Source organism: Belonocnema kinseyi, chromosome 1 (assembly GCF_010883055.1).
Source record: "Belonocnema kinseyi isolate 2016_QV_RU_SX_M_011 chromosome 1, B_treatae_v1, whole genome shotgun sequence".
In the NCBI taxonomy this organism is placed as follows: Eukaryota; Metazoa; Arthropoda; class Insecta; order Hymenoptera; family Cynipidae; genus Belonocnema; species Belonocnema kinseyi.
In genome coordinates this window covers 18,323,654-18,336,353 of record NC_046657.1, presented here as the reverse complement: position 1 = coordinate 18,336,353, position 12,700 = coordinate 18,323,654, and the positions used below count along the sequence as shown (strand labels likewise).

Sequence of the window (12,700 nt, the reverse complement as noted above, 5' to 3'; positions counted from 1 at the left end):
CGTTTCGATCTCCTCATCGTAAGGAAGCATTCGGCGCCTTGAAAAACATCTGGGGTTGGTTTGCTGTGGGGTCGGTGTTTTGATAACTCACCAGGGGGTCTGGTGGGTCCTTGTTCGAGGCCATGCCTCCATCTAGGGAAGTTCCCGCGCAAAGTTGTGAGCCCGCGTGCGGCGCGCCGGCCGCTTTAAAGGTTTTGCTGTTTGAAAGCAGAGCTTTCCTTTAGCGTCCAGGCAATTAACACCGATAACAGAGGGCTTCTTGATAACAATCAAAAAGCCGAACTCCCTCGGGGAGTCCACACTCAATTCGAGAGAGCGCCGCACTCGGAAAACTCGAAAAACTTACTTCGTAGTGAAAACACATCCTCTCGCGGATCGCCAGGTCTATGTGCGTGTGAATATAGTAGGAGACGATGTACATGACTGGGTTTCGCGCACAACCCATTTCTCCTCTTCTGAATTTGAAAACTCGTAGGTGCACGATTGCCGGTCGGAATACTTCGGCGGTTCTATTTATATCTCGATAAAAACTCAATTATTTGGTGGAAAAATTAATTATTTTGTTAAAAATGTAACTATTTTGTAAAGAAGTTCACTTTTATATCAAAAGTTCAACTACTTTGTTCAAATTTTTACTTTTTTTACTTTTGGGTTTAAAATTGATATATTTTTTGTTGATTAGATTTTTTTTCTAACATTAAAAAAACTGCAAAATAAAAATATTGCCTTAAAATCGTCTTGATACTTTATTTTTTTAATCTTTTCAAATACTCAATTAAAATTAATTTTTCAAAATAAAAAGTCATTTTCAACTTTCTTAGCAATCCCAACAATTTTTGTTATTCTTTTTAAATATTTTACATTTCTCAAAATGCTTTTTTTAAATCTGCAAAAATCTACATCGTGTTTCAAATTATTTGAAATAATTTCAAATTTTTAATTAATTTCGAATCTTTTTTTAAATTAAAATTTAGCTCATCACAATTTTAAGAATTCAAGGCTTTCTATTTGGAACTATTCTGTTCAAATTTATATAGTCTCTAATAGTTATTTATAATGGATTGTTTTAAATGAACGGTCAAATATTGCTAATAATTAACGAAATTTTCTTTTTTTAATTAAAAAATTTCCAATTGAATGGGTTGAAAATAAAATTTTTTTAGACTGAAATAATATTTGAAGTCATAATTGAAAATAATTTTAAAAACTAATATCTATTAATTCTTTAATTTTGAACGAATTCAGAATCATCTTGTAAAATCAGTTATTTTTCGATTTTTAATACCTAAAATTCAATTTAAAAAATTTTATTTAAAAATTCTTTCAATTAAAAAAAAATCATAATCGAAAATTAATTAATTAATTTTCTATGGAATAATTGGTGTTTTAACTAATACAATGTACAGGATAAAATTTCAACAAAAAATGGAATAGTTCAATTTCCAGCGAAAAACTGTGATAAAAAATTGAATTGAACAAGAAAAAAAACGAATTTCCAACAAAATGGTTTAAATTTTCAAGGGAAAAGGTGAATTTTCGACGAAGAAGATTAATGTTCTATAAAAAAAACGATTTTTCAACTTTACCAATATATACGATTAATTTTCAATCAATCCTATAATAGTTACATTTTTAAATAAAGATAAATAATTTTTAACAGGCGAAATGAATGTTCAAGAAAGTTGTTAAATTGTCAACCACTAAGATGAATTTTCGACCAAGAAAAATAATGATCTACAAAAAAGACAAATTTTAAACAAAATACATGAATTTTCAGCGAAATTATTTAATTTTAAAGTCAAAAAGACAAATTATCGACGAAAAATTGAATTTTTTAAGCGAAAAATATGAGATTTCAATCAAAGAGTTAAACTTTCAACCAAATAGTTTAATTTTTTGAATTTTCAGTTTCAAAAATGTATTTTCAACGAAAGAGATGAACCTTCAAATAAAAAATAAATAAATTTGAACAAAGTAGTTAAACTTTTGATAGAAAAGTGGATTTTTTAAAAAAATAGTTACATTTTCAAGAAAATAATTAATTTTTCAACCAAATAATTGAGTTTTTATCCAAACGAGATGAATTCCAAAATCTCCGATTTCTTTAATTGCTTTCAAATGCGGATCAAGATATAATAAAGACTGTTATACTATAACACAATTATAATATTATCATTAATAATTTGTATATATATATATATATATAACAGTATTAATATTTATATCATTTATATTTTATACTTGAAGTAACGTAACCTCAAAATATACGCATATAAAGAGGCGCGCGAAATATTCAAATCATGAGAATCGCCAACATCGAAATCTGGAAATATTAAAACCCCAATCTCTTAATTTTATTTTAAAACAGATAGAGATATAAATAGAACCGCCGAAGTGTTCCAAACGGCAATCGTGCACCTTCGAGTTTTCAAATTCAGAAAAGGAGAAATAGGTTGCGCGCGCAACCCAGTGATGTACATCGTCTCCTACTGTATTCACACGAACATAGACCTGTGATAGAATTGGAGTGGAGAAGCACTAGCAGTGTCTAGCACAGTGGAAGAGTCGCGTCTGAGACGCCATCAAGGAAAGATCATTCGTTGCATTTGGAAGCCATTATTAGTTACTGCATCAGTCGCTGTCGCTGTGGAGTAACGCGCCATTACTTCCTTCTTTCTCCTTACTCCTAGAACATCCTTTTCTTTAGTCATATAAAAAACTCAGGTAGGTGGTTGTGTGTTTTTCGTGAAGGCCAAGTGGCCTGGCCAGCGCCACAACATGGCGAATCCTATAGGGAACTCGGAACCCTTGGATAAAGATGGCGCTACAAATAGAATCGTATCTCCAGCTGATAAAGTCAGTTTCATGGACATTGAATCAGAGTTCGATCAAAATGTCGTAAATAGCTCTTTGCTTAACTTGAGTCAGGAGGTTCGGGAATCTCAGAACTTTCAGGGCTTGAATTCTTCGTCGACATGCGCAGCTCCTCCTAACCTCAACTCCTTAAGGGAGAGGCCGGGGAAGCGTGACTCCTCGCATCTGATGGATCCCTCACTTGCTGAAAAAAGCAAAATACCTCACACAGGTGGTCCTAGAGACTTTAACCCTGCTGAAGATCTTTTTAAAAATAGGTATTCTATTCATAACAAAGGTCCCTTTTTTATTATTGTAGAGCCAAAGAGGGGTTGTGAAACAAAACATGTCATGGTGGTCGGAAAAATTCTACATACCTCGTTTCCAGGTCTAATTAAACACATTGAAAAGTATAGCCTCTCGCGAATTCATGTAGAATGCTACGATGGTCAGAGTGCAAACAAAATTGTTGATAGTCTTGAACTCTTGGCTAAATCTAACCTCACCGCGTTTATTCCCAACTATCGGGTTGCTCGTGAAGGTACAATACGAGACATACCTCTTGATATTTCTAATGATGACATCATTAGATATTCGCGGTCAAGCTCTAAATGCTCTGTTCTTAGTGTTCCCCGTTTTGTAGCGAAAAATAAGAAAGGTGATCTAGTGCAAATTAGATTCGAGGGTCAAGAAGTTCCGGACTTCATTGATATCTTTAACTTGAGAGTTAAAGTCGAACCTTACGTCATCCAACCCAAGCTTTGCTACCAATGCTACAGATTTGGTCATGTGGCCAAACAATGCAAAAGCCCTCAATGTCGATTCTGTGGCGGTGCTCCCCATGAAACTGGGGTCAAATGCCCCAATGAGAAATCATATGTTGTTTGTATCAACTGCAAGGGCTCTCATTTAGCATCAGACAAGAAATGCCCAGATTTCCTGGACCAAATCTCGATTAGGAAAATTGCGGCGTTTAGAAATCTTCCCATCAACGAAGCGACACGTCTATTCCATCAGGAGAAGAAACGTGCACAAAGTCATGGGTAATCCGAGTTCAAGCTTTCAACTACCTTTTGCAACCGTCACTGCTTTTTCGAAACCAAGACCACGCGAACAACACCAGAATAAGCAACGTGCTCAATCATCAGTTTCTCGCCAGAATCCCAACCACGGCGATAAACACGCTAATTTGACTCACTCAAACATAACTTCGACCCATTTTAACACCAGTCATGCTACAGATGTTCCCTTCCCACCAAATAACATTCATCCCTGTCCTGCTACTCCTTCTCCCTCACTTTACTCATCACTTCCTCCTCAATTTGCAGAAAGCCTTTCACAGATTATGTCTTTTTTAACATAACTTTGCAATCAGGTGGCTCCTTTGTTTGCGCTGCTAAACAATTTTAGCTCCCTCTCCAACCTCCCTCAAAATCTGAACTTAGCACCCCTTTCACAGATAGCTACTAACAATAATTCTTCTTAAATAATGGCTACAGAATTCCCTCTGAACATTCTTCAATGGAACTGTCGGGGTATTTTCCCTAAAAAAGGTTCACTTGAAAAAATCGCATATGAGTTTGATATCATCCTCTTGAATGAGACCCGGCTTAAACCCCAATCCAGATTTCTTCTCAAGGGTTATAACGTTATAAGAAAGGATCGTCAGGATCGAGCGGGGGTTGGTCTATTATTTGCTATTAAAAATGATATCCCCTTTAAACAGGTTGATTCTATCTATTGTCTCGATGGTATACTGGATACCCTGGCAGTGGTTGTTCCAACTGATTTGGGACAACTACTCATTGTAAATGTATATAGAAATCCTTGGTCTTCCGTTAGGTCAACTAACTGGCAAACGTTTTTTGACTCAATGTCAAATGTTTCTAGTTCACTCATTGCGGGAGACTTTAATGCACACCACCCGTCCTGGGGTTGTGAATCTTCTTGTTCATCAGGGAATCCAGTCTTTAATGCATTATCTGAAACAGAATTATTTGTTATTAACAATGGAGAACCGACTCTCTTTCGTCGTCCAGGACAGTCCAGATCAGCTATAGACTTATAGATTGTATCTTCTAACTTAAAACTACTCGCTACTTGGTCGGTTCTTGATGATAAAATGGGGAGTGATCACTTCCCAATAAAAATTATTTTTGACATTCCATTTAAATACTATCAGTTCTTTTCACACAAATACATTTTAAAGAGAGTAGAGTGGAAAATTTTCAGGTCCTTTTTGTCATCTCTCCATAAAGATGACAATCCTCCTGAGCTTCAATCATCACATGATATTATTAATGCGTACTACAAGTTTGTAAAGGATATAGATGATGCTCTTCATAAGGCGGACCCTAAGATTGAGAGGAAGCCTTCCAGGAAAAAATTTTACCCGTCTTCCCCCCCTTGGTGGAATAATGAGTGTGATAAAGTCACTCGTATTAGATTAGCTAAATATAAACACTATATGGCCTCTTCCAACTATGAGAATTTCATTGAGTTTCAAAAATGCCAGGCGATAGCCACTAAAAGATTTAAAACCATTAAAGTTTCTAGTTTTAGGTCATATTGTGAATCCTTATCGTATAACTCCTCTCTTACTAATGTCTGGAATAAAATTAGAGGATTTCGCCATAGATTAATGAACCCACCTTCATCTACTTCCAGTTCCATAACTTTGGACACATTAGATGATATGAATGGGTACATTGAAAATTTTTTAAAGATGTGTAATGATTTTTCTAATGTAACCATACCACCACTTCCAAACTCCTTTCTAGAAAGTAATTCTTCCTTTCAGAATAATAATCCCTCGTCTCCATCTCCAATTAACAATAATACTTTGCAGCGGTTGGACATTTTTGAGCAATTCTTCTCTTTCGAAGAGATGACTGCTGTTTTGAGTAGTCTGAAACTCAAATCCTCTCCTGGTCTGGACAAGATTAGCTTTGAGGTAATATTAAACCTCCCAAAAACCTCAATCCTACATCTGCTTCACATTTTAAATTGTATCGTCAATGAGAATGTTTTCCCAAACTCTTGGAAAGACTTTTTGATCTTCCTTCTTCCAAAAAGTTCAAAAAATAAATTTAGACCTATAGCCTTGGCCTCTTGCTTTTTAAAAATAACGGAGAAATTAATTTTGAATCGACTGGTCGATGGTTGGAGAATCAGAATTTTCTACCTTCATCTCAATATGGCTTCAGGAAAAACCGTTCCTGTGCCGATAACCTGGCAATCCTTTCCTCAGAACTTCATCTATCCCAAGCAAAAAATCAATATACGGGCTGTCTCTTTTTAGATATCAAGGCCGCATATGATAACGTCATTCCTAACATTCTTACCAATGACCTGATAGAAATTGGTCTTCCATTCAAAATTTTCAAGTTTATTTACAACTTAATTCATGAACGTAAAGTTTTCTTCAGATTGAATGGTGCAAATAAAGCTTAAATTCCATTATCTCCTTTTTGAAGGAACGGGGACTATCAAACTCTCCAGAAAAATAAAAACTAATTATTTTCCCAATTCCAATAAAAAATCTGCCAAATAATGTTTCCGTCTCAACAGACGATCAAGCTATTACTCCATCCGAATCGGCTTCATTTTTAGCTATTATTTTTCACTGCACCTTATCTTGGGAACTTCACTTCTCAAAGTTAATTAACAAAGGCAACCAAGTCCTGAATATTTTAAGGTGTTTATGTGGTACGTGGTGGGGTTCTCACCCAATAATTCTCCAAATCTTATTTCGTGCCCTGGGAAGGAGCTCTTTCGACTATGGTAGCCATGTCCTAACCATTTGTAGTGGTGATACCTTTTTTCGGAAATTAAACAAATTGCACAATAGATTTTTGCGTGTCATATCTGGTTACCGTATATCCACACCTATCATTATCATGCAAGCAGAACTAAAGGAGTTACCATTAGTATTTCGATTCCAACTATTATCAGATATATTTCTTATAAAAACGTTTCTTATGGTTAAACATCCAATACACAGTACTCTCTACAATTTGTACTATATAACAAAAAATGGTTTAACACAATACAACCTGGACAAGAGTTTTATCCTCTTAAAATCCTACTACAAACTCAAAGGTTTTAAAGACAGAATTTTAAACTCATCTACCCCGCTACATTTTTTAGCTCCCTATTCGCTAAAGTTCTTTCGACCAACGATTGATTTTAAAATAGGCTTAACTACACAACAGAGTAATTCTCCGGAAATAGTTTTCAATAATTTGATTGAAAATAAATGTTCTGCTTTTACCCACTTCTACACGGATGGCTCCAAATTCACAGAGTCTTTCATGGGGGTCTCAATATACTCCCCACAACTTAATGTAGAAACTAAAATCAAGATTTCTGAACATGCTTCAATCTATAGAGCGGAGGCTTTGGCTATTAATGAAGCAATCCAGCTTATTTTAGATAGACAAATTTCTAACTCAGTAATTTTCTCTGACTCAAAAAGCGTTTTGCAAGATTGCCAAAAATTTAATGACTCGTCCTCTACATCATACCTTATATTCAAAATCCGAAATCTTCTTTCCATTGCTTCCGAAAATAATCTTAACATAACTTTAGTCTGGATCCTTGGTCACAAGGGCATTCCAGGTAATGAGAATGCGGATAATTTAGCAAAATCGGCTACCATAGAAGGAACCTTCCTGGAGTAGAGTTTCGGAATCAACAGGAGTTTAGCTAGGAAGGGCTTTATTGATGCTGGGGGGTGTGCTTCTTGCGGCTTTCTCGAGGAGGACATCAACCATGTGTTGTGGGCCTGCCCGAGATTCTCAGACTCTAGAAAAACACTTAAGTCGGCTCTGATGCAAAATAGATCTCTCCCATCGTTCTCTTTTGAACCTTTTCTCATTAATCCTACGAACAAAGCCTTTCTTCCTTTTTTACAATTTTTCAGAAAGAATAATTTACTTATTTAATACAATTTTAATTGTAAAATTCCAAAAAGTGACCAACTTGTCAATTTATTATTTTGTCCTCTCAATTCACATCTACTATCACTTTCAATATCAGCTTCAAAGCATTTGTCTGTCTCTCAAGTTATAATTTCTCTAATTCAAATTTCGCGCCTTTTATTTTTCTTAATACACACAACGCCACCTTCAGTTTATACCCACCAGTCCGATTTGATCCTAACCTCTAAACCTCACGTTATAATTTTGACTCCAAACCAAATACCTAGCATCATGGCATAAAATCATCTCTGGATACAAAATAATCATAGCCATGGCCAAATAGGTCACGCTTTAATTGCGTGGATTATTTTTCTCCAGACATAGGCTAATTGTTCTTCCCCTCCCTAGCGCAACTGCAGTGGAGTGGGGAGAGAAAGAAAGAAGAAGAAGAATTGGAATGTACCTCATTTGAAATCTGAGATCACTGCGATAGGTGGGTTCACCTGTGTTAATAAGATTCGTATTATCAATGGCTGAATATACTTCCAAACCAGTTTTGCAGTTATGCGAACTTCCCCGTAATGAGTTGGGGCAGTTAAAATCTCCAGCAATAAACAATGAGCTAAATTTAAGATTTTTAATTAAATTCAATAATCTAGTGCATGTCTCGGATGATATAAAATTATCAGAGGTGGGCACTCTGTATAGGAAAACAATCAAAAGGTCGCCTAGGGAATTGCTGGTTGATATTGCTAGAATTTCTACACTATTTTCATTGTTAAGGATGCAAGTGACTTCAGAGAATGTAATTCCCCTTCTTATGGCAATGGTCAAGTCACCTCCGTTATTACATTGCCTGTTTGCTCCGATGATATTGAAGTATTTGATTTTAAAATTTGAAGTTGATTTGAAAAAGGTTTCAGACAAAAGTAGAATATCGAACTCGTCACAGACGTTTGGTAGTTCGCCTTGTTTATTCAAGGCTCCCCGGCAACTCCATTGGGCAATTCTCAACCTATTAGGCTGAGCCATCAAAGCGAGTAAAGATTTAATGAGAAGGTTCACACAGTGCAACATTTTATTTAGAAACTATTGACTTTCCTGTTTTGAGGTGACCCGAGACTATAAGTTCCACCAAGTTCATCAAAGAAGACAGGGTTGCACTGAAGATTGATGATCTGTTTGAGTTTGAATCCGGGGTATGAGCGGGGTCAGTATGGGGGGGAGGGTGTTAAAGGCAGGGTTTGGAAGAGGGAAAGGGAAAAGTGGGGGGGAGTGGGAGATGAGTAACTCATAGCACCAGTATTATTTTGTTTGTGAAGAGCAAAACCGTTTGGAAAAAGGTTTGAGATTCTGCCATTGTTGTGGAGATGTGAGTACGCTGAGTTGACTTTGGATCCTCTTTGCGATGATTGCTGGGATGCCCACCCGAGGAAGCCTTCATGGGTTTTGGATGGACTTCTGCAAGTTTCCATCTGAGTTGTTGAGGAGGTTTCGCTATCTATAGAGTCTTAGTGGTTTCGGGAGTTTGCAAGTAATAAGGTTGTTGAGGCTGTAAACTGGAGTCTGGAAAGGAGGGGGTCGGGCGTAATTAAGTTCTGGGAAAATTGAGAAGCTAAATGATGGAGAAGAGTTAGCTTGTGAAGGGGTTGAGGAAGCGTATTCAGCTCCTCTACGGGATCTGAGGATCGACTTTGCTTCTTCGAAAGGGAGTGTGTACTTAGTAGCAAAAACTCGTAACTCTCTCTCTCTGAAATAGAAAATCCGGGCATTTTGTGTAAGACGGTGAGTGATCCCCACCACTCTTCGCGCATTTTCAAGTGCCATTCGCGTTAGGACATGGCTTCCTTTGAGCGTGAAACTCCGAGGAAGCGCAACGCCTGCATCGCGCACTAGATTGTCAGTGTATGCTAATGTGTCAAAATCTAAGGCATTTGATGCCCATTTTAGGTTCCGGGCTGTAGAGGTTAACCGGAAAGGAGGCCAGATAAATTTAGGCCCTTTCTGGGGGGCCGTGCCCTCGAAAGTAATCAAGATCGATTAGGAGGGGATTATTTTATTTTCCTGTATGACAGGATCTATGGTTTTTTGGGTTAAGCAGAAGTGCCCCAAGGACCTTGGCCTTACCTCTCAGAGAGCCAAGGACCTCAGGATTCTTAATTATTTCTGATTCCGAAATTTCATGAGAAACTCCGCGGATTACAACCCTGGCACCTCACAAAGCTAGAGGGGACAAGAGTAATAAGCCCTTCTATTTTCATGGGGATTTCTTCCCCATACGATTTATCCGGGGGAAAGAAAGAAACCTGTGTTTCTGGGATAATTTCGGTTTGTGACCCGTCAATAGATAGATCCATAAATCCTACGTTAACCTCCGACAGGCTCGGTCAACTCAGTAAGGGAAAATGGCGAATTTTTAGAACTTGGGCGTGGGGGGTTGAGAGGCAGCGAGGAGAGTCAAATTAGTTCTCCTGCCCATCGCAGATGGCGCAAATTGGTGTAAAAAGCGCGTGCGCGGAAAATTGTTTGTTGCCATTTGTTACTGTCACCGTATGAGACCATACCCGCAAAACGCTTTTTCGTGTGCTGGTATCACTTCAATGAAAAGGATTTCATGAAAACGCAAACTGGTATGGTTATAACATATTTAAAAAACAGTATATCACAGGTCAACTCTGCTTCAGAAAAAATAAAAGTTCATACGTATGCACATCCTAACTCGTCTCGTAATTATCTTTTTTTTTACTTAAAATTAAAAAATAAAAGCAAAATTAAGTAAATAAGAAACGTAAAATAAGAAATTGAATAATAATTATCCTTAATTTCTTATTTTGCGTTTCTTGTTTCCTTAATTTTGTCTTTATTCATTATCTTCTCTTAAATTATTTTACTAGTCAACACATCTAAGGAAGAAGCCTGCACATATATAGCGACCAATCCATGCGTGCTTCTGTAGTACTCCTGCCCATCGCAGATGGCGCCAGGCTATGGTCACTAATATAGGCAACCGTGAAGATACATACTTTGATCCTGTTTTGCGGGCTCGTTAAATGGCTCTGTGGTACTTTCCCTCACTACACGTCGCTTAGGGGCCAAAGTTTGATTTATCTCTCTTTCTCCTTTATTGTTTTCCGAACGTCAGCACATGTGAAACCTAACCCATTAAGAACTGTTTGAGAGCTGATATCTAATTTTTTGTCATCATTTTCGACCTGGTGATTATCGTTGCAGTACACAACTGAGCACTAATAGAAGGAGCGGTACCTTCCGTATTATTATCATAAAAATAGAGTAATATTTTGAGAAAGGGACCAGCCGATAAGAAAATTGATGTCGAAAATGATTACAAAATTTAAATGAAAACTGTTTTCAAACATACTTCCATCATCTTTCGGTTTTCCTTAAACATGTTTTTATGAAAAAAGCAATATAAAAACAAGCAGAAATATATACATAATTATTCCGGTAATTATTTATATATTTTTATTTGTTTTTCTATTGGCCTTTTCAATTTATTAAGTTTTTAAATTACATTATCTACAAATCATCTGGATATAACCTCAAGCATCTATTAGCTTATCTTAAAAACCTGCGGGCTCGTTTGACGGCACCACCGTCGATTATCGGTCTGCACTTCTAAAGCATTGAGTGACCACAGCCTGGATGGCGCTGAATTTCGCCATTTATTTCCCACGTAGTTGACCGAGCCTGACCTCCGGGTCCGAGAATGAGAGATTGGCCGCCAGATTATCGGACTCGACAGAACTTCCGGATTCCTCAGAATCAGCGTTTGAGATTGTTTCGCTATTAACGACTCGCTGTTTTTTTGTTCTGTCTCTTACGCTTCTTAGACTTTACGATGTGAAAATCATTTTCATCTTTGTTCTTAAGGAACATTAGAGAGTTCGCTCCTTTTTTAACATCTTCGGTAATATTTTCAAACAGGGGATTTGTTGACTCTAAAAGCCCTCTCCCCTTTTCTCTGTGATTCTCATTGCTAGAAGACATTCCTCAGCAATGTTCTAAAAGGAATGTCAATTGAAGGGATAATGTGGGGCAAGCGTCACGCGAAAGATCGAGCATGTGACTCGCACTTTAAAAATGGCGGACACTGGCCAGTGATCGTATGATACTCACCACAGTCCTCAGGCCTGGTATATTAAACCACACGTGGGGATAATTGTAGCTCCGTACGCAAAGTGACGAGGGCCAATCACACTTTCAAAATTACACTTGCAATATATTTACTAAGGGTCAGTATACCGCACTATAAAGTGTGACTATACAGAAGCGCATCCGTCTTCGACCGTGGTCTCTACCGGACTCCCAAACTGTCGACGATGATGTAGCGCTACTGTGCTTGCGTGATATTGGTGGTAGCTTTCTGGTACAAAGTCCCAGAAGGCTCACGGACTCAACATTATTTGCTAATACGAGCGTCTTTAAGTGCCTCGAATATTTAACATTGCAGGACACATATTATTTCGACTCTAATCTTAACTATACGCAGTAATATATTTTAACGAGGATTTACTAAATAAGGTGCCTTTTACAAAAGGTACTTTATTGAAATGAATTGAAGTAGGATCTATCTCAAATTGAATTTTGTTCGTCTATAAAACCGTTATTTATAGATAAAGGAGTGATGTGATCTAGTAATCTCAACTTAACACCTTAGAAAGGGTACCTGTACTCGAGCAACAGTCACTAGTACCATAATAATCTGTAAAGTAACACAGCACTCTTCACTGACTGTTTGTGTTGGGAGTGGCGCTGTGTCCGGTTAGTTAAGTCCAAGGTAAGCCCCAAAACCGGTACTATCTCCGATTTTGACTGGACTTTAAAATACCTACATGCAACTTTCGGAAATCCATTTGAAGTCCATTGCAAAAACAGGCCCGTCAAATGTGAATTTTTAAGAAATT

At 37.2% G+C, this 12,700-nt stretch overlaps 1 protein-coding gene across 1 annotated transcript in view; it reads right to left on the bottom strand.

The window, feature by feature from the left end:
• LOC117178386 (protein NDRG3-like) overlaps window positions 1-12,066 on the bottom strand; it is a 193,235-nt gene extending 181,169 nt beyond the window's left edge. Inside the window, exon 1 of the mRNA XM_033376045.1 lies at window positions 11,913-12,066. The gene's annotated coding sequence lies outside the window, so the exon portion shown is untranslated. The remainder of the gene's footprint in view (window positions 1-11,912) is intronic.
• Window positions 12,067-12,700: the final 634 nt, after the last annotated feature.